Consider the following 20,096-nt stretch of genomic DNA (forward strand, 5'->3'; position numbering starts at 1 on the left):
ATGGCAGCCCCTCGGGGAATATTTGCTAAATGAATGCAATTTTCCCTTATATCTGACACTAACGCTATAAAATCATCCCATCTTTATACATGTAGAATCACTGTTATGTAATATTGTACCCATTTTTAACCTCTGAATCAGCTATAATTTTGATAAGCCTACCTTACATCCTTATTTACATCATAGGTAAGCTTGTCCAGTAGACCAGCTCAGAGCCTTGTGGATGCTTAAAAAATGTTTCCCAATTAATCTATCAGAGAGTTTTAAATAATAATTTTGGAGTTGATTTACAATCTGACCCATATTTCTTCCCATTTCCATACTTGTTGGGTTTTTTTTGTCTCTGCATTTATTGATAATTCTTCAATCTCCTATATATTACCCCACATGGATCATCAGTAGTTTTAGGAAGATTATCCACTTACAATGAGGGGGAGTTTATTTTAGACTAAATATTATTAGCCCATTTTTTTGGAAATCTGTTATAAGGCTACAACCTATCAGAAATTGTAGAAAAATGGAAGAATTTAGTTTCCCTATCAGCAATTTGACTATTGTTTTTTTTTCCTTTTTCTTTTTTGGTGGTCTCTAGGTACTTACCCATCATTGATTGCTATAATCTTTATTGGAAGATGTTGGGGCGCCTGGGTGGCTCAGTCAGTTGAGTGTCTGGCTCTTGATTTCGAAAGCCTCAGGTCATGATCTCTCGCTTTGTGAGTTCGAGCCCCACATCAGGCTCACACTGACAGTGCAGAGCCTGCTTGGGATTCTTTCTGTTTTCCTCTCTCTCTCTCTCTCTCTATGTCTCAAAATAAATAAATAAACTTAAAAAAATAAAGTATTGGAAAATGTTGAGTACATTTTTAGGTTTTATTAAAAATTTTTTTTTAATGTTTATTTATTTTTGAAACAGAGAGAGACAGAGCATGAACGGGGAGGGTCAGAGAGAGGGAGACACAGAATCTGAAACAGGCTCCAGGCTCTGAGCTGTCTGCACAGAGCTGGACGCGGGGCTCGAACTCACGGACCGCGAGATCATGACCTGAGCCGAAGTCGGCCACTTAACCGACTGAGCCACCCAGGCGCCCCACATTTTTAGGTTTTATTAATGAGATTGCTGATTTTCAAGTTAAATGATGGTGGCACTGAGTTTTGTTTGTTCTTAATCAGGTTTGTTTAGTTATACTGTGTATGCAATTAAGTTCACTGATTTTAAGGGTATAATTCAGTGAATTTTCACAAATATGCCCAACCGAGGCACCTGGGTGGGTGGCTCACTTGGCTGAGCGTCCAGCTCAGGTCATGATGTCTTGGTTCATGAGTTCAAGCCCCATATCAGGTTCACTGTTCTCTGCGCAGAGCCCGCTTCAGATCCTCTGTCCCTCTCTCTTTCCCCTCTCTCTTTTGCACTTGCTCAAAAATAAATAAAACATTAAAAAATTAAAAAAAAAAAACAACAAATGTGCACGATCATGTAGCAGTACTCCTACCATGACATAGATCATTTCCTTCCCCCCGCCCCCAGCATGTTCTATCATCCCTCTCTGCATTCACCCCTTCTCCCCGCACCCTGGCCCCTGGCAATAATTGATCTGCTTTCCTGGGTAGAGTTTTGCCTTCCAAAAAAGTCTATGTAAATGGATTTATGCATATAGTCTCTTGTGTTTGGCTTCTTAGTATAACGTTTTTGAGACTGACTTACGTTATCGTTTGCATCAGTAATTCTTTTCTTTTTATGACTGAGTTGTGTTCCTTTGTGTACTACACCATAATTTGTTTCCTTCTTTATCAGTTGGTGGACATTTGCATTCTTTCAAGTTTGAGGCTGTTATGAATAAGGCTGCTCTCCGCATTCTTGTGTAAGTCTTCAGCATTTGGGTCTTTAAATTTCTCTTGGGCAGATGCCTCAGAGTGGAATTGCTGGGTCGTCTGGTGTGTGTTTCACTTTATAGGAAACTGCCCAATTATTTTTCAAAGTGCCTGTAACATGTTGAATTTTCTGCCAGCAGGTGTATAAGGATCCCAGTTGCTCCGTTTCCTTGCAAACACTTGGTATTTTTGCTGTTTTAAAAGTTGGTCATTCTTGTGAGTTTCTGGTGGTATCTCATTAAGGTTTTGCTTTGCATTTTCCTGCTGACTATATTGAAGCTTTCTTCTTGTGCTCACTTGGCATTTGTTTATTTTCTTCGTTGAAGGTGTTTAAATCTTGTCTTCCCCCCCCCGCCCCCCCGCCCAGTGGGGTCTTTTGTCTGGCATTGGGTTTTAATACCATTAACGAGTTATTCTGAAGAGACACAAGGAAGGTATTTTGTTGCTGACTTATTTTCAAGAAGGGAATTCCTTTCAGTGGGTATTTTGTTTCCTGCACCATTTTTTAAATTATTTTTTTATTTTTTATTTTTATTTTTATTTTTATTTTTATTTTTATTTTATTTATTTATTTATTTATTTATTTATTTATTTTTTGCTGCTGTTGTGGGCATGACCAGAGGGATTCATCTGTTATCTGTTGGTTTCTTTTCCTGTATCTCACCTTGCTTCCTGACATCCGTAGTTGACCCTTGAACAATGCAGGGGTTATTAGGGTGCTGAACCCCCACCATGCAGTCAAAAATCCACATCCAGTTTTTAACTCCCTCCAAAACTTAACTGCTAACAGCCTAGTATTTATTTTTATTTTAAGTTTATTTCTTTATTTTGGGAGAGAGAGACACAGAGAGGCAGCAGGGGAGGGGTAGAGAGAGGGAGAGAGAGAATCCCAAGCACGCTCTGCTCTGTCAGCACAGAAGCCAAGTAGTGCGTACTTGTAGGGCCCGATCTCATCAACCACAAGATCGCGACCTGAGCCGCCATCGAGAGTCAGGCGCTTAACCGACTGAACCCCCCCTTAACTGCTAACAGCCTCCTATGGACCAGAAGCCTGACTGGTAACACAAAAATGGGCACGTATTTTCTAGGTCATATGTTTTATAGAGAAAACAGAATGGTTATTAAGATCCTAAGGAAGAGAAAATGCATTTACAGTACTGTACCCCATTTATCGGGAAAAGCTTGCGCATAAGTGGACCCTCACCGTTCAAACCCATGTTGGTCAAGGGTCAGCTGTACTGCTTACTAAACCTGTCAACTCGTTCTCTGAGAAAACGCACGTGGTTTTATTAGCTGCCCCCCTAAACACACATACATACGTATACACTGATCATGTGCAAAGCTTGCCTTGCCTAGACGCCTCTATGAAAGCCCGCTTAATTATTCCCCTCATCAGCCAACAGTAGGCAAGGACAGCCTCTCATGCTTTTTGGTTCCCTTGTACCTGGCACTCGGTGCAGAGTAAATAACTGAGGAGGCGACAAATGACTGCTGATGGTAATAAGTTGCTGGTCTAGGTAAATTAAGTGCTCTTGAATGATTCCAGAGTTTTGGAGAATAAGAGTTCTGTCTGAACTGATGGATCTAAAAGTAAATTATCTTAACTCTTACTTTAAAAACTGCTTATATAAGCTTTTACTGTAGAATACCTACATTTTGCTTGCTAGCTCTCTATAAAATCTTCTTGAAAATGTGTTGTAGCAAAGCTATGATTATGATTTGACTGTGAATAAGAGGGGCAAATTCTATTTTTAGAGTAGACGTATCTAGGTTAGCAAACCTAAGAGTATCCCAAATTTTATTTGGGACTTCTCCTGGGCATTTGTGGCTTAATCTAGCTTTATCAGTGGAGCAAAGGGCAGAGTATGTTTTTGATCATTTTGAGTAGCATTTCATATTAATGTAAAGTTAAGTTGACGTGTCAAGTGGTGTTCATGCTGTGTAGAGTCATAGGTGTGTAGAAAATAGATGAAAATGTGAGCTCTGAAGAATTTATTTATAGGAATTAAAGATCAGTGAGGATCTAATAGAGCACTGGATTGGCACCTATGAAATCTGAGATATAGGACCAGGTGAGCTGTGTGACTTTGGAGAGGTCACTTGACCACTCTGGGCTTTCATTTCCTCGGATGTGAAATGAGCGGATTCGAGCAGATGACCATACAATGGTCTTAGCTTTAAAATACATGCTGTGAATTATTTTTTATGAGGATGATTTCGATGTCACATGGCAACTTTGAAGACAAATCCAATCCCGAAATTCATTTACGGTGTTATTCTCCATCCCGATCCGAGGTGTGACTTTTGACATCTCTCAATCATTAGAGTAAGGTTGACCTCTTTGTTGTTTTCTCTCTTCAAAAGTGTGAGAAAGAGAAAGCAAAAGTAATGATAAAGGTGAAAAGGAATTTGTGATACGATTTAGGGCAAAACAAAAAAATTGTAGTTGAAAAATAGTAAAATGTAAAACTTTTTACTTTGTTATTATGAGTCACCATCAATCCCAAATACCTCTGGGCCCAATTTAATAAAAATTTCCCTAATGCTTTGTCAAAGGTGTATGATTTTATTCATTTGAATTCTGGAATCATATACTTCAGCAGGCAAATAAAGTCTTTTTTTTTTTTAATTTTTTAAACATTTATTCATTTTTGAGAGACAGAGACAGAGTGTGAGTGGGAGAAGGGTAGAGATAGAGAGAGGGAAACACAGAATGCGAAGCAGTCTCCAGGCTCCGAGCTGTCAGCCCAGAGCCCGACGCGGGGCCCGAACTCACGGACCGTGAGATCATGACCTGAGCTGTAGTCGGACGCTCAACCGACTGAGCCACCCAGGCACCACCAAATAAAGTCTTAAGTTGCAGTTAGTAAATAATTAAACAGAAATGTAGAACTTGGAGTTCATATTTCTCTTCTGATCTGGTACCAATTTTTACTTTAGGTTCTTGTTGAACCTTGTTAGATACAGGCACAGGAAAAGTAGATTGTTTTGAAAGTTTTAACTGTGAGTGTGGGAAGTGTCAGTCTGAGTTGTTATTTAAATAGACATTTTCAGGCTTGCTTTCTATTTTTTTTTTAAAGCTATGCAAAATCTAGGTCAGGATCTGCAGCCTTGCTAATAAACTTCTGGCTTATCGTTCATTACGCATCACTCCAGAAAGGAGATAATGATGGTTGGGAAAGTTGGCATTGACCTTAATGAAGTGGTTAAAATTTTTACTATTGCTTCCTCCTATATCCATGCAAAATATACAGTAGATCTCAATAAAAAAGATAACTTGTTACGGTCAGTGCATTTTCCTTCCCTGTCTGTAGCTCCCACTTTCACGTAAACAAAGATCTAGTTATTTGGATTGATGATACACAAGGAGAACAGGTTTCAAGAGGAGACGACGTTTACATTTCCCACCGCAGTGTTTTCTTTTGAGTTGCCGGATGTTTAGAAAACAAGCACTTTCATGATCGATGCAAGTATATCCAAGTATAATAAGAGCATTTATGTGTCAGACAGATATACGGATTGGACTCTCCGTCTCTTTCCCCCTTTGTGAACCGGAATCACGTTGTTTCTGGGCCTGAGCGCATGCCTGGTCAATGTTAATTGTTTCCTTCCTAAAAATGAAACATTGTGCGCTCACAGTTTGGGACGACGTTGCCTCCGAGGTCTGTCCTGGCTCCAAGAGAAAGAAGCCCCGGGACAACGAGGCATGTGTGTGTGTGTGAGCTCATGCTTAACTGCATTCGGAGAATGGGATGAGCAGTAAGGCCCATTTCGTAATATCTTATTCCCTTCCAAACGTTAACCAAGTTCCTCCAGCGTAGCTGTTTCCTTCCCCAGTGATACAGTTGTTGGTGAAGAAGCTCGCTCGTTTCCTGCGTGGTTTTGGGAACTAGGACTGACAAGGCCTGTGGGGGCCTTGAGTTTGGAGTGCCATAAAGCCACCTGGGTGGGGGCTCCCAGCAGATGACAGTACACAGGCTCCTTGTTGGGTTTGTTTTCCAATGAACGCCCAAACGCAGCCCCCCCCCCCCCCCCGTGGTTGAAATTTGCTAGAGCAACTGCATTTGAAAGAGGCTTTGGGCTCCATTTTCCCCGGGGATGTTAGGAAATACACTGTCTCTGTTCTTCAGTGAAAATCGGTCTTTTTTTTTTTTTTTTTTTAATGATACTTGAAAAGTTAATCACTTACATCCTCCAGAATAATTTTTGTGTGTCTTTTTCCCTTAGAAATCCCCACTTGGGCATCCAGAGCGCCTACCCTGTTCTTTCTGCATCTTGAATCGAGCGTTAACAGGACACTAAGGTCTGAAGGGGAAATAAAAGGTAATTAAAACTTTTCTTACTAAATTGATGTGTAACTCTGATGATTGTAAAGTAAATACAACCTTTTATTTGTTGAGCAGAATTTAGGTGTTTTCTCCCACCACTTGCCCCCCCCCCCCAGCGCCCCCACCTTTCCATTCTGATTTACTTTCCCTTCCTCTCTTCTGTTCCCTCCTTTCTCTGTTCCTGTCTCTTTTCTCCCTTTCCCCTCCTTCCTCCTTCCCCCCTCCTCCTTCTCACCCCGCCCCCACTCTTCTTTACAGGCATTCATCCAGCAGACGTTTGTGAAGTCTGTCCCGTGGTGCAGCTCACTGTCCTGAGCCTGCACATGTCATCCTGTCTTTCTTGCCCTGGGGGAGTGGAGGGATTGCCAGAAAGCCCCTCTTGGGACCTGCTGCCCACCTGAGCACCGTGTCTGCTGGTCTCTGCTCCTGCCCCTGGCTGTCACTGTCCTCATTGTCCCTGAAACCCATGGGCTCTCCCCGACCTTTTTGAAGCTGCCTGGGCGTTTACCTGCAGGGGCTTTTCCGTGAATTCTGTGGCTATTTTAACTCCCCAGTTTGGACTGTCAGGATCGCAGTCGCTCACGGGGTAAGTAAAGAAAGGCGCAGTGGTGTGCTGGCCCCTGACTGGTGCATTTGTAAGTGTTCTCGCTCGGTGTGAGATTTGGCATCTTTTTCCGAGCCACTAACATGATACAGAGATTGCACAAAAATGAAATGTTACAGGTCTGCAACACAGGATGTTAACGTCTGCACTCATGCCACTCCCTAGCGATAATACTGCCTAAATTGAGGTGCGAACATGTTAATTCCTTTCCTCTCCACGCATGGACTCGTGTGGCTAATAAAGACATTCAGTCAGTAATAAGTGCCCTGAACCAGTTGGCAAAAATATCAGGGGTAAAAGTGGTTTCATATTTTCTGTGGAATATCTCACCTTTATTTATTTCGCGTTCCTGGTGACTGCCAAGTTGAACGGGGGGTGGGGGGCGGAGGGGGGGTGGCCGCTGGGGCTCCCACGTGCCTGGTTCATGTTCGTGTTTTGTAGTACACTGTAGTCAAGCTATTACTTAGGCCACATGGTGTTAAGAATGCGTCAGTCACTGTAGTATTCCCGAGGGAACCTGGGCCTTGGACGCTCGGTGGGAATGGGGAGCTTCTCCCTGAACTGAAAACCTTTTCAAGCATGATTCTTGGGACGTGAGTCTCCTCTCTTCACAGTGCCTCTGTCTGTCCTCAGGTTGACGGTTGTGAAGTTAGTCAGTCCCCCCTGGGACCCCCTCCCCACTATATCCACAAATAATTTGCCATGATGCCAAAAGCCCTTATTCCGTCACTTCCCCAGTTGCTGGTTTCCCTACACTGTTAGCTGGTGAGGCAGGTCCCCGACTTGTTAAGCTCAGTAACTGAGAGCCTAGTGTGGCTGGGCACATAGCCGTTGGTGACCATTGAAGGGACATAGGGCATCTGTGCAGGGCTCTTTATTCTGGGATGCCTTGTGCTCTGGGCAGTTAGAAGCCCTGGCCTGTGGGTCACATGTGCCAGCTATGAGGCCAGATTTCAGTTTCCTCCTTGTGAGTTTCTTCAGGGAAACTTGGGGAGGGGGGGCCCCAGCCAGATTTATGAGTTGGCTTGTGGATTAGGGTGTTCGGCTGTGGCCGCACCAACCCTGCCCTTTCCTGTCTGCGCTTATAGCCCTTATCGTAGGTGGCATGGAGGGCAGGCATGGGAGAGCCAGATTCTGCGGGGTTGGTAAATGAGGTCGTGGCTTCGGCGTTCAGCACATCTCGGTCAGCATCTGTGCTCTGCCACATGGTGGATGTGGTGTTGGGAGAGCTGTTGGCTTGGTGCCCCAGTTTCTTCATCTGTCAAGTCAGGATGATAGTGCTGTATCATAGGATTATGGTGAGCCTTCAGTGAGTTATTATTGAGTTGCAACGTAGACGGGCTCATGGGGAATGCTTAGTAGCTATTTGTTGCCATCACCTTCTGCAGAGTGGAGATAGTAACGTTTCCCTCTCCTGGTTGCTCTACCCATTAAATGAGGTGGTCATACACAGGCGGCCTTTGAACAGCACGGTTTGAACCGTGTGGGTCCACCTCCATGCGGATTTTTTCAGTAGATCTACGTACAGTGTCGTAAATGTGTAATCTCTTCCGTATGCTTTTCTTAACATGTTCTTTCCTCTAGCTTCCTTTATTGTAAGAATACAGTCGGTAATACATATAACATCCAAAATATAGTCGATCGATATTTTTATGTCACCGGTAAGGCCTCCAGTCTACGGTGGGCCATCAGTAGGTAAGTTTGGGGGGAGACAGAAGCTATATGTGGATTTTTGACTGCTCAGAGATTGGTGCCCCAACCCCACGTTGTTCAAGCATCAGCGGTAAAATACATCGTGCCAGGCACGTAAATGCACTCAACATACGGTCGCCCTCAGTGGTGCTGGTCAAAATGACAATAGCATTGTCACAGCAAGTGTGTACAGAGTGGGACAGAGATTGTGACGCTGAACGCTGGCTGATACGTAACAGTAGCGGGCAAGTTCAGTTTGGCGACCACACGGTATGTATGTATTGACAACTTGACATCGTTTAAAATCTCATTAGCTGGTTAAATCATTGTCTACACTTTGGACACAAAAGTTAACTCAGAAAGGCTTTGCGTATGGTTAACTACTGGAGCGAATAGTTGAGAATTATATACCCCGCTCATCTTTTGATTCTTATTAGTGTCTAAGTTTTTAAATATGAAGGACAGCCTTTTCTTGAATTTTTACAAAATTTTTAAACTACCTTAAGAATAAATGATATTAGCTCTTGAACAATGTTAGAATCCATCAGCCTGTCTACACATGTCCTTGATCATATTTATAGATGTGTCGATGTTTTGGTCTTTCTCATTAGACACGGCTTTTCCTTCATCATTCTTAAGTATACTGAAATATTACCACCCATGTTATGTGGTTGTTCCAAAACTTTATAAAAGGGGAAGCAAACTGAACTCTAATAACATTTGATTCTACTAGACCTAAATTAAATGGGGCTTAATTTTAGAAAAATCTTTGACATTCTTTTTCCTATACTTGGAACCAAAGCACATTTGAATCCTTGGTGTATTAGAGAATTTCTTACCACTTTTTTTGTATGTTCGCTTTGGGTACACCAGAGACAAATGGCATTCCATGGCTTAAGAACATCAGTTAAAGGACAGAGTATATAATTCGAGTGACTGCGAGTGACCTTAGGATGTGAATGTAGCTGAGCCCTTCTGGCGATAGAGGCCTGTCGTGTTTTCTTCGCACCTGTGCTTGGCCGCGGGCATGATCGGTGAAGCTGGGAACTGAATTAAAAACACAGCAAAGGCAATTGGAGAACTGAAAATGCCTTTGTTAGGATACTGAGAATATGATGACTTTTCAAATTTGCCTTTCATCTTACCGTAATCGAGTTTAAAGTAGAAATCAAGACCCTGTAGCGGGGGTGATACTTTGGGTGTATTTGAAAGGAGTTTTTTGCTCTGTCCTAAGTTTAGGATGCTGATGGGCCGGGGTCCACCTCCTCCTTCCTTCTGCCTTCCCTTCCTGCTGCCTGTGTCTCTCCCTGCCCCCCTCCTTCCCTGTCTGCCCTCCTGCCCCTCCCCACCCACCTCCTGCCTGTTCTTGAGATGGACCTTAAACAGGCCCCTGTCTGTCCCTGCTCTCGTGTTCCCTGTGCAGTGGCCGGGGTGTCATCTTCAGAGGTCCTGGTAAGAATTCAAACCAACAGCAGCGAGCAACCTCGAGCAGTCACGCCACCAGCCCTTTCTGCTGTGACTTGTATTCTGGTGGGCAGCCCCCCTTTATTACTTAAACACCTGAGGGAGCCGTCCGCCTCTCCGTTAGAATCCGTGGCGGTACGTCTGTGCTCTTGAGTTACATCCGCCTCTTAGAGCGGTTTTGTCGGCGTCCTTTGCTACCTCATTCCTCAGCTAATTTGGGAAGGAAGCATTCTGCTTCTATTAACATCACTGTTTTCTGGCAGAGAACAGTATTATGGTTGCGTTTCACAGGAAAGACCCAGGCTCAGCCAGAAGTGTTAAGTTCTGTTTGGAATCAGACTTATTCTCTTATCTGCCAGTGTGTGTTCTTCATGATAGAAATCTAGCACTGTGGGGGCGCCTGGGTGGCTCAGCCGGTTAAGTATCCAACTCTTGATTTTGGCTCAGGTCATGATCTCACAGTTCAGGAAACCAAGCTCTGCATTGGGCTCTGCGCGTGGGCTCTGGGCGTGACCGTGCGGAGCTTGCTTGGGGTTCTCTCTCTCTCTCCTTCTCTCTCAGCCCCTCCCCTGCATGCACTCTCTCTCTCTCTCTCTCTCTCTCAAAATAAATAAATAAACGTTTACAAAAAAAGAAAAAAAACAAAGAAAGAAAGAGACCCGATACGGTGACTCCTGAACTGGCTTAGTATTCCCAGTAATAGACATTAATCTCTTTTCATTTTGATTTTTAAAAGTTTTTGTATTTGACTATAAGTTGGCATTCAATCGTTATGATTTTTTTCCGTTGGAGATGTGCACAACTTAACAAATTCGACTTTGTTACGTGTTTGCACATAGGTTATGGTTTGCCCTGAGATTAAACAAGTAAAAAGAGTGAGGCTACTCCTCAAAATTTGTAGCAGTGACCGGTGAAAGTTTCTGGAAACCAGGGAATAGTTTAGTTGCTATTCTGAACGGGATGTTAGTGAGTCCCTCCTATCCATACCCCTGTCCCCTCTACCCTGGGGTCACCTGGGCTTTAAACTCTCACGGAGACTTGTTTGCTTTTGGTATAGATCTGACCTGAGTACCATCGAAGAGCAAACCATTTAAACAGGAGTGTATTTGAGTAGGTTAAATATACAGTTCTTCAAATCCTAGAAACATTTGAATTTCCCTTTACCAAGTACTGAGTGTCCTGTTTTTTATTTTATTTTTTTATTGTATTTCTGCAATGTAAACTTAGATTTTCTTCGATTTTTTTCTGATAAATATCCATCCTTCCTTCTTTTCTTCCTCCCTCCCTCCCTCCTTCCCTCACTTCCTTCCCTCACTTCCTTGTGTTTAGAGGAAGAAGAAAAACATCTGATGGTATGTTGTCGTTTTTCAGGGTGATTTTGGAGACAATTAAGTAATCGGTGGGCCTTCCATGTATGAGTGGCACTAAGTGCATGTTGATTTTTTTTTCCTATTTGATTTTATAATCCCGGGCTCTGATTAACCTCCAAAGCCTGTTATCGACAGTAAATGAATTCTAATTGTTACATATGATTCTTAAAAGAACCAAGTCCTTAGCACTTTTTCCGGTTTTCATACACAAATATGTAATTTGGCTTTCCTTCTTTAAAAGGAAGGTTGCTTATTGTATGGATTTCAGATGTTTCTGATTTAAGTCGCACACTTCAGTCGTACAGGTGAGGCTCTGTTTCAACCAGGAATACGGTGTTTATATAATCTTTGAAGCTTTTCTCGTTGCATCCCTTTACAATGAGTTCCATTCTCAGCTCTGTTTTCGGAGTTGTTTCCTATGTTAATTAGCCCTGGAAAGCAGACGTTTCTTTTCTCTTTTTCTCATTGTTGTACAGGTTCGCCTCTCCAGCCTCCACGGTTAGCATTTTATCTCCGAGGCTGCTCTCCTCTCTCTGTCGGCTGGATGGATAGGCATCACCACAACATGACACAAGCAGGGACTGTCTGGGTTTGAAATGCAGGGTGTAGGGGGCCAAATGAATTCTAGATTGTTCTGACCTAGTAACTCACCCAGTTTTTGTTTCTGCATCTTCAGAAGGTACTACTAGGAGGATAATTGAACCTCCTGCAAAAGGTCTTTCTCTCCCCGAGTGATTACTGCTGGCATATAAATCTGTGTTAGCCTCTTTTCACTTACATTCGAAATCTCAGATAGCACTCACTCCAGATCAGGTTGCATCGCTGCCCTCGTGGCTCCCCGTCGGCCCTGGGAACATTCTTGACGGCTGTTCAGCGCCGTGTCATATTTGCGCCTGACGTCGTGGCATGTTCAAGATACACGCGTTGCAGATTTCACTCCGACTCCTTGATTTTACAGAGGAGAAAATTGAGACCACTTTTACAGTCGCCTCCGCTTGGGATATCTGTTAAAAAGTCAGCAAAGATGTCATTTTCTGTTGTCCTTCCTGCACTTCTGTAAATTGAGCATTCCACTAGGTCACAGAGATTGTTTTGATAGAAATTCCCTGAGGGAGGGGTGCCTGGGTGGCTCAGTCGGTTAAGCCTCTGACTCTTGGTTTCACCTCAGGTCATGGCCTCATGGGTTCGTGTGTTCAAGCCCCGCATTGGGCTCTGTGCTGACAGGGCAGAGCCTGCTTGGGATTCTCTCTCTCTCTGCCCCTCTCCTGCCCCTCCCCTTTCTCTCTCACACACACAAAATAAATAAATAAACTTCATTGAAAAAATTAAAACCAAAAAAGAAACTCCCCGACGGAGCTAAAGAAGGCATATCCCTACCGTGTTAGTTGATACAACTCCCCTCCCAACCCCTGTCCTTCTAGGTAATTCTTCACAGTGTTGCCCTCCGTGCCGGAGACTGGATTACAGTTATCCTGGCTGGCTGGCAGGTTCAGGGCCTCCTCACTGGCCCTGCTTTGGGGAGGGAAACTGAGCCCTGACTCATCCTCACTCTAAGAATGCTGGGAGGAAGTCCTTGTGAGGGCCTCCTCCGTGTGGGTCACGTTAAAAATGCAAAGAGCCTCGACTATTAGGCTTCGTGTGACTCAAAGACTGAACTCCTTTCCCTTAGAATGCGTGTGATGAGCTTACTTACCTGTTTGTTCGATCCCATGCTGGTTGGCACAGGGCTGGTGGCCAACCCGGAAGCACCAGCCATGGGCGGTGTTCCCCAAGAGGCCTTTGTCGCCAGCTCTGTTTGCCCCCTTTGGAATACCTTCACCGTCTACGTGGAAAGTCTTACCCATATGGGATCGCATGGAGGTCACAGGTCTTGACATCGTATTCCCCTGGTATTCCTTTCGCGTGATTTGTTGTTGTTGTTGTTTTTTAATGTTTTTTTTAAACGTTTTATTTATTTTTGAGACAGGGAGAGATAGAGCATGAACAGGGAGGGTCGGAGAGAGGGAGACACAGAATCCGAAGCAGGCTCCAGGCTCTGAGCTGTCGGCACAGAGCCCGACGCGGGGCTGGAACCCACGGACCGCGAGATCGTGACCTGAGCCGAAGTCGGCCGCTTAACCGACTGAGCCAGCCAGGTGCCCACGCGTGATTTGTTTTTAAAATCGTAATTTAATTAATTATCTCTGTTTGGTAGGCTGTGTTGGGTACCAGGTCAGTCGGTTGGACAATGGGAAGTGCTGCAGGAATTTCGGAACTGAGTCCTGTTCTGCTCTTTCACTGTGGTTTTGAGTTGCCCGGACAGGTCAGCTCCTTCTCTGAAGGTCACCTCTTCTTTGACGTACTATGCTGTCTCCGCCCTGCCTTTTTTCTTTTCCTGCAAAACATTTACTTTCTTCTGCTTTTGATTTGGGCACAGATCATTCTGTCCTCAGAGTTAATCCATCTGTGTGCTGTGACAGTTTATTTATTGAACATAAAAGCAAAGCAGTTTGGTTTTTTTCTAAGCAGTTCGTGTTTTCCAGTATCTGAAATAATGCTCACAAAGAGAAGTTGATGTGCAAACATTTAGAGACCCAGGTGCTCCTGGACGGTCACCCCCTAGATCAGGACCAGCATTGAAAAAAATTTTTTTAATGTTTGTTTATTTTTGAGACAGAGGGAGACGGAGCGTGAGTGGGGGAGGGGCAGAGAGAGAGGGAGACACAGAATCCAAAGCAGGCTCCAGGCTCCGAGCTGTTAGCACAGAGCCGGATGCGGGGCTCGAACCCACGAACCTCGAGATCGTGACCTGAGCCGAAGTTGGACGCTTAACCAGCTGAGCCACCCAGGCACCCCAGGACCAGCATTTTTAAATTCCATGTTCAATGAGGCTTAAAATGTCTACATATGATATTTTTCCTTTCTCTACAATCTTTTTTTTTTTTTTTCAGCAGTCTTGTTGCCATATGATGGTCGATAAAATAAACTTTCGCAAAAATGCACACAATTTCTTGTTTTCGGCGGGGGTGGGGGGGTCAGAAATGGGGAAAGCTGAATTGCTAAGGTACACCACAGTAACTTAACCACGTGAATAAACATTAAGTGGAAGTGTCCATTCCAGCAAGAAATAGGACCACGCCTTCAGCGTAAAGCATGGTGATGTTTCCCACTCTTCTGTTATTCTCCCTTTTACCAAAACCTAAAACATGCCGCCATGAGTAGATATTTCTGGTGGTCCCCATCACGTAATTGGTGGTGACATTTCAGCCACCATGTTAGCAAGTTGATATGCTACTGGTTCTCCCCCCTCCCTCATTTGGATTGGTCAGTATTCTGTAGCTCCTATCCAGGGAAGTCGCAGCCAGAGGAAATTATAGCAGGTGCACCGTAAGCTGGGAGTGTCATTGCCAGATAGGGAAGGTGAGGGCATTACCCTGGATGATGCAGTTCACTCAGCGTAGTGATGGCCAGCTGTCACCCACATGTGGCATCGAGGTGTGGGGCTACACTGGCTGGTGGAGGAAGAACTTGGGGTCAACAGCACTTCCTGGTGTGAACCATCTGGTAAGTGAAGACGTTCCTTAAAGTAGTGTGTGTATGGCCGTTTTCTCCATTTTAGCGATAGGGTTTGGTAATCCTGCAGTAATCTGATCACCAGATGGTTGGCAGACGGCTAACTTCTGCTTTAAGTCTGGAAGCGGCTCGAAAAAGGAACCATATTTCCTTGTCCCTGAGTCTCTCACAGGGAGTAAGCAGGGGTCTAGCTTCAGTTCTTAGAAGGATCTGACCTCAGAGACGCTGTGTAAAGTCTCCCAGCCTTAGCCGCCTTGTGTGTACCACGCGGAGAAATAGATTCCGATTTCTCTGCTTCCATAAGCTACAAGTTTTGATTTGACCATTATAATCAGGGGCTAAGTTAGAACACGTAATGTTATCGGACTGAAAATAATGTTATGCCTTCTCTTTAGACACTGAACCCAATACTCGATCCAGGATATTGCACTAAAATTGCGTTTATGATGAAGACATTTTAAAATTGCAGATGTTAATTGATTTAAAAATAGTACATATGCGTTTTTATTCAGCTGTTGACCAACAGGGCTCGGGTGCCTTTTCCTGATTGTGTAGCCAAAAGCAACAGTAATGAGGCTTGTGGGTGCAATGTCAGTGTCGACGCAGAGATGATAGTGCGTGACCTCTCTGGGTTTTGGCTGCTTTTTTATACAGATCGTTTCCCGCAGCCTGTCTGTTTCTAGTTTATTCACCTTTCTAGGTTACCTGGATCTTCTGCTCTGCGGATTGTAATTTTTTCCCAGCGAGCTCTCCCCATCTCCTTTCATAAGTGAGGGAGACTAGTTAGGGGATGCTAACACAGCCTCTGTAGCACGGTTTGAGAGGTACTCTGGCCGGCTGTAGCACACCGAGGTAGTGCATGAACTCTGTGTGCCAGAGTTTACGGCGTAGGACTGCACTTTCTTTCTTTTTTTTTTTTTTAATTTTTTTTTTAAAACGTTTATTTTACTTTTGAGACAGAGACAGAGCATGAACGGGGGAGGGTCAGAGAGAGAGGGAGACACAGAATCGGAAGCAGGCTCCAGGCTCCAAGCCATCGGCCCAGAGCCCGACGCGGGGCTCGAACTCACGGACCGCGAGATCGTGACCTGGGCTGAAGTCGGACGCTCAACCGACTGAGCCACCCAGGCACCCCATAGGACTGCAATTTCTAATATGCTAGATGAAGATGTGGGTGAGGAACTTGTCTCCAGTGTCGTGTTATGTTCTGCTACCTAAAAGCTACGATCTATAGGGGAGGAGCACCTGGGTGGCTCAGTCGGTTAAGCGTCCCGCTCTTGATTTCGGCTCAGGTCTTGATCTCACGGTTCGTGAGATTGAGCCTTGCGTCAGGCTCCATGCTGTTTAGGACTCTCTCTCTCTCTCCCCCTCTCCCTCTGCCTCTCCTTCCCCCCCCAAAAAAATAAATAAATAAAATAAAGTTAAAAAAAAAAAAGAGTTACAATCTGTGTCAAAACCCGTTATCAAACCTCCCTGGATCCTTGTAGAAGAAGTGAAATAGATATAAAGCATCCGGTCATTAGCATGCCAGGCCTTTTCGTGATTTCTAGATGTCCCGCTTTACACCCTGGAAACGGGCCTGGCTCCTGTCGGCCCCGGAGACTTTGAGTGACACTTTCATCTTTAGAACACATCCCTCTCCCTCAGGGCACCGGGGGCAGGCGCTGTTTGCACTGTAACCAATGAGATGGTTTTACGAGGGTAGGGCACCCGGGATCGGCTGGTATTTAAAGAACGCGGACGAAAGCGGTAGGTGCCTTGCGGAGGCACGAGGCTACAGCTTTTGGACACTTATTTCCTCCTAGGATCGCAAGTCTTATCGATGGCTGATTGTGTAAACTGGAGTTGTTTGTCCACAGAGCGTGCCTCTCCCCGCAAGGAGAGGCAGCTAGTAAATGTCAGCTCAGGGCCGGCAGCATGTGGCTTCAGAATGCCCAGCCCCGGTGGCCTGTTAAGGATGACGCGTGTCAGTAATCAAAGCACTCGGGTGTCGTAGGCGTTTACTTTTTCAGATGTAATAAGTACTTCAAGCCATGGGTTTTGCCTTGGTCAGAAAGTTGGGATATAAACAATGTGGTCTCGGGACGCCTGGGTAGCTCAGTAGGTTAAACGTGGGAGTCTTTTTTTTTTTTTTTCCCAACGTTTTTTATTTATTTTTGGGACAGAGAGAGACAGAGCATGAACGGGGGAGGGGCAGAGAGAGAGGGAGACACAGAATCGGAAACAGGCTCCAGGCTCCGAGCCATCGGCCCAGAGCCCGACGCGGGGCTCAAACTCACAGACCGCGAGATCGTGACCTGGCTGAAGTCGGACGCTTAACCGACTGCGCCACCCAGGCGCCCCAAACGTGGGAGTCTTGATTTCGGCCAAGGTCACGATCTCACCGTTTTGAGATCGAGCCTTGAGTGGGGGGCTCCGTGCTGGGTGTGGAGCCTGCTTGGGGTTCTCTCTCTCTCCCTCTCCCCCTTCCTCCCCCTTCTCTCTCTCTCTCTCTCTCTCTCAAGAAAATAAATAAATAAAACAGCATAGTCTCATAAAAACTGTTTCTTGTAGATCAAGAGTTGATTTTCATTCCGGAAGAGATCACCGACTAACCCTTAAACCTATGACAAGTTATTTAATCTCTCTCTGCTTTGATTTTCTTGCCCAGTGGATACTCCAGATCTGAACGCTTCAACAGTGGTTACCGTGGGCAGGCAGCATTCTGGGTACTGTGCACCTTATTCCCTCATTTGATCCTCTTAACAGCTCTGGGGTAGGGTCTGCTATTATCCCCATTATAAATGAGGTCACTGAAGCGTAGAGAGGTAAAATAGCTTGTCTAGGGTTCCACAGGTAACAGTAGTAAAATAGGACTTGCATGTAATCAGGATGATTCTAGAATTCCATTCCCTTAAATGATACACGGTACTGGCTCTCCAAAAAAAGTGGCATAATAGTCACTGATTCCTTTGTATTTGGTGAATGTACATTTACTCTTTCGTGGGAGGTATTTGAACCAATGAATGTGACCGCTGTTTGTCTGGTACTTAAATACATTCTGCGGGGGCTGCACAAAGTACCGTGCTACTTAGGAATGACTTCCTGCAGCAGCATGGATTCCTACCTAGACGTTGGGGTGCTCAGAGGCACCACATACGCTGGTACAGATGAATCCTTTGTTGGTCCTAGGGGGCCCCTCGCACAGACCGCCATGATCATGACATCTCTTAGACTGCGTTGTCCACAGCCTGTACAGTTGTATGCCCGGCTTTTTGCAAGGTGACAACCTTATGTAGAAAACTTTCGGGGCACCCGGGTGGCTCAGTCGGCTAAGCGGCCGACTTCGGCTCAGGTCACGATCTCGCGGTCCGTGAGTTCGAGCCCCGCGTCGGGCTCTGTGCCAACAGCTCGGAGCCTGGAGCCTGCTTCCGATTCTGTGTCTCCCTCTCTCTCTGCCCCTCCCCCGTTCATGCTCTGTCTCTCTCTCTCTGTCTCAAAAATAAATAAACATTAAAAAAAAATTTTGGAAAACTTTCATGAACATGTAGAAAATGTAGTGTACCTATGATCATAGTTCCTGCTTTATAAACTCACCTTACTGTATCAAAGCTACCTTTGAATGAAGTGAAAAAGAAAAATACTTTACATAGCAAACCTCTAGATGCTAAAATGCCCATGTGAAAGCAGTAGCTACCAGGTAAATAGAGAAGCTGTTTGGAATGCAACAGAAGAATCCAAATAAGCCCCTGTACTAATTTCTAATTTACAGGGACGTTAGTTGGCCAGACTGTGTGGGTATTAGAATTACAAACTCATCAGCTTAGTAATTTTGCAAATTATAGACCTCACCCCGCAAGGTCCCAAAATAAAAGCCATTTCATTGAACTATTTCAGCTGTCACTTAGCTTCAAGGCAGCGCAACTCGCGCAATACATCAGATTGTAGAGATTCGTGGATGCTCTTTAGCCAAGTGCCACTTCTGGCTGAAAGCAGGTGGCACTTGGAAATGCTCATGAGACAAGGACAAAATACTGTGTGGATGGATGGACACAAAGCCCTCAAACTGCTGTACCCACTAAATATGCTCAGTAGTAAATAGGTTATAGAACACCTGTACTATGTAGTGTTAGGAAGTAATGAGTGAACCAGGTAAAATAAAGCCGTCTTCTTAAGCAGCTTTAATTGGTGAGAAGTTTAAGCGTAATCGTCTGTTGAAAAGTTGTTTAAAAATTAGTGAAGTGGATTAATTGTAACCTGACAGTAAGTCAGTGTGATGTACGTGTGTGCCATTAGAATAGTTATGGCCACATTTATTACAGGGGGAGGCAGAGCCCTGAGTGGGCCACGTTGTGGGGCTCAGAGGACACTAGAATTGCCTTCTCTAGCCGCTCAAAGCAGCTCTGGATACGTCAGCAGTGATCACGGCCGCACAGTGGGGTCCCCTCTCTGACAGCATGGTCACACTCTCCCGTGTTGCTCTGTGGTTCTTCCGTGCGAATGTCGCCTAATAGAGGTTTGTGGTAAGCTCCGTGAGGGCAGGAAGTGTGGTGTGTTGGCAGCTATCTCCCCAGGGCGCCTAGAGCAGTGCCTAACACCCAATGGGTGCCCTATAAATAGTCACCAAATGGAATGAACTCAACTGTGTCCCGATCTAACCCCATATTGTATATTAATACCCGGTCCATGGTCCAGCGATCCAGGCTTCTGAGACTTCTGCATTCTCCGAAATGATCTGTATGTTTTGTGGCGATTCTGAAGAGTGCCCGTTTCATAGATGAGGGAATTGAGGCACAGGGAGGTTGTAGGGGGTCAGGCATTACCTTTCAGCTATAAAGGTCCGCCCTCCTTAAGTGCGTCATCTCCCGTTAACGAACCCAGAATAAACAGAAAGTCTTAGTACCACTTCTACATCTATTTCTTCTTTGACCTTTCAACTTTAGGAACCCTCTTAGAGCAGAGATCTGAAGAAGGAACTCCGTGTGTACATCTTCCCATAGCTGGCCACATGGACTCGTAGTCACATTTCTTGATCTTCAGCTTGTATCGCCTACTCACGTCCACTTTTGCAAGAGGATAACTTACATCAAGTCAGCGATGACCAGTTGTCCAGTTCAGAATACGACGTCTCCAGCCTCATGCTAGACTGTGTCATTCTGCCACACGTTGGCTGTGGGGTCTTGGTTTATTCACGGTCACTCTCCAGTGGATTATGCAGTGGCAGGTGGCTTTGCAAAT

General features: G+C 44.9%; 1 protein-coding gene across 5 annotated transcripts in view; it reads left to right on the forward strand.

Annotated features, from left to right (window-relative positions):
* Window positions 1-20,096, forward strand: part of FAM110B (family with sequence similarity 110 member B) — a 144,601-nt gene that overhangs the window by 30,494 nt on the left and 94,011 nt on the right. For 4 of the 5 annotated variants that reach the window (XM_058699639.1, XM_058699633.1, XM_058699635.1 and 1 more), the window contains one exon: window positions 6,097-6,192. The exons of the other annotated variant lie outside the window; for it this stretch is intronic. The gene's annotated coding sequence lies outside the window, so the exon portion shown is untranslated. The remainder of the gene's footprint in view (window positions 1-6,096; window positions 6,193-20,096) is intronic. 5 annotated transcript variants of the gene reach the window in all.

Source organism: Neofelis nebulosa, chromosome 14 (assembly GCF_028018385.1).
Source record: "Neofelis nebulosa isolate mNeoNeb1 chromosome 14, mNeoNeb1.pri, whole genome shotgun sequence".
NCBI classification, from domain to species: Eukaryota; Metazoa; Chordata; class Mammalia; order Carnivora; family Felidae; genus Neofelis; species Neofelis nebulosa.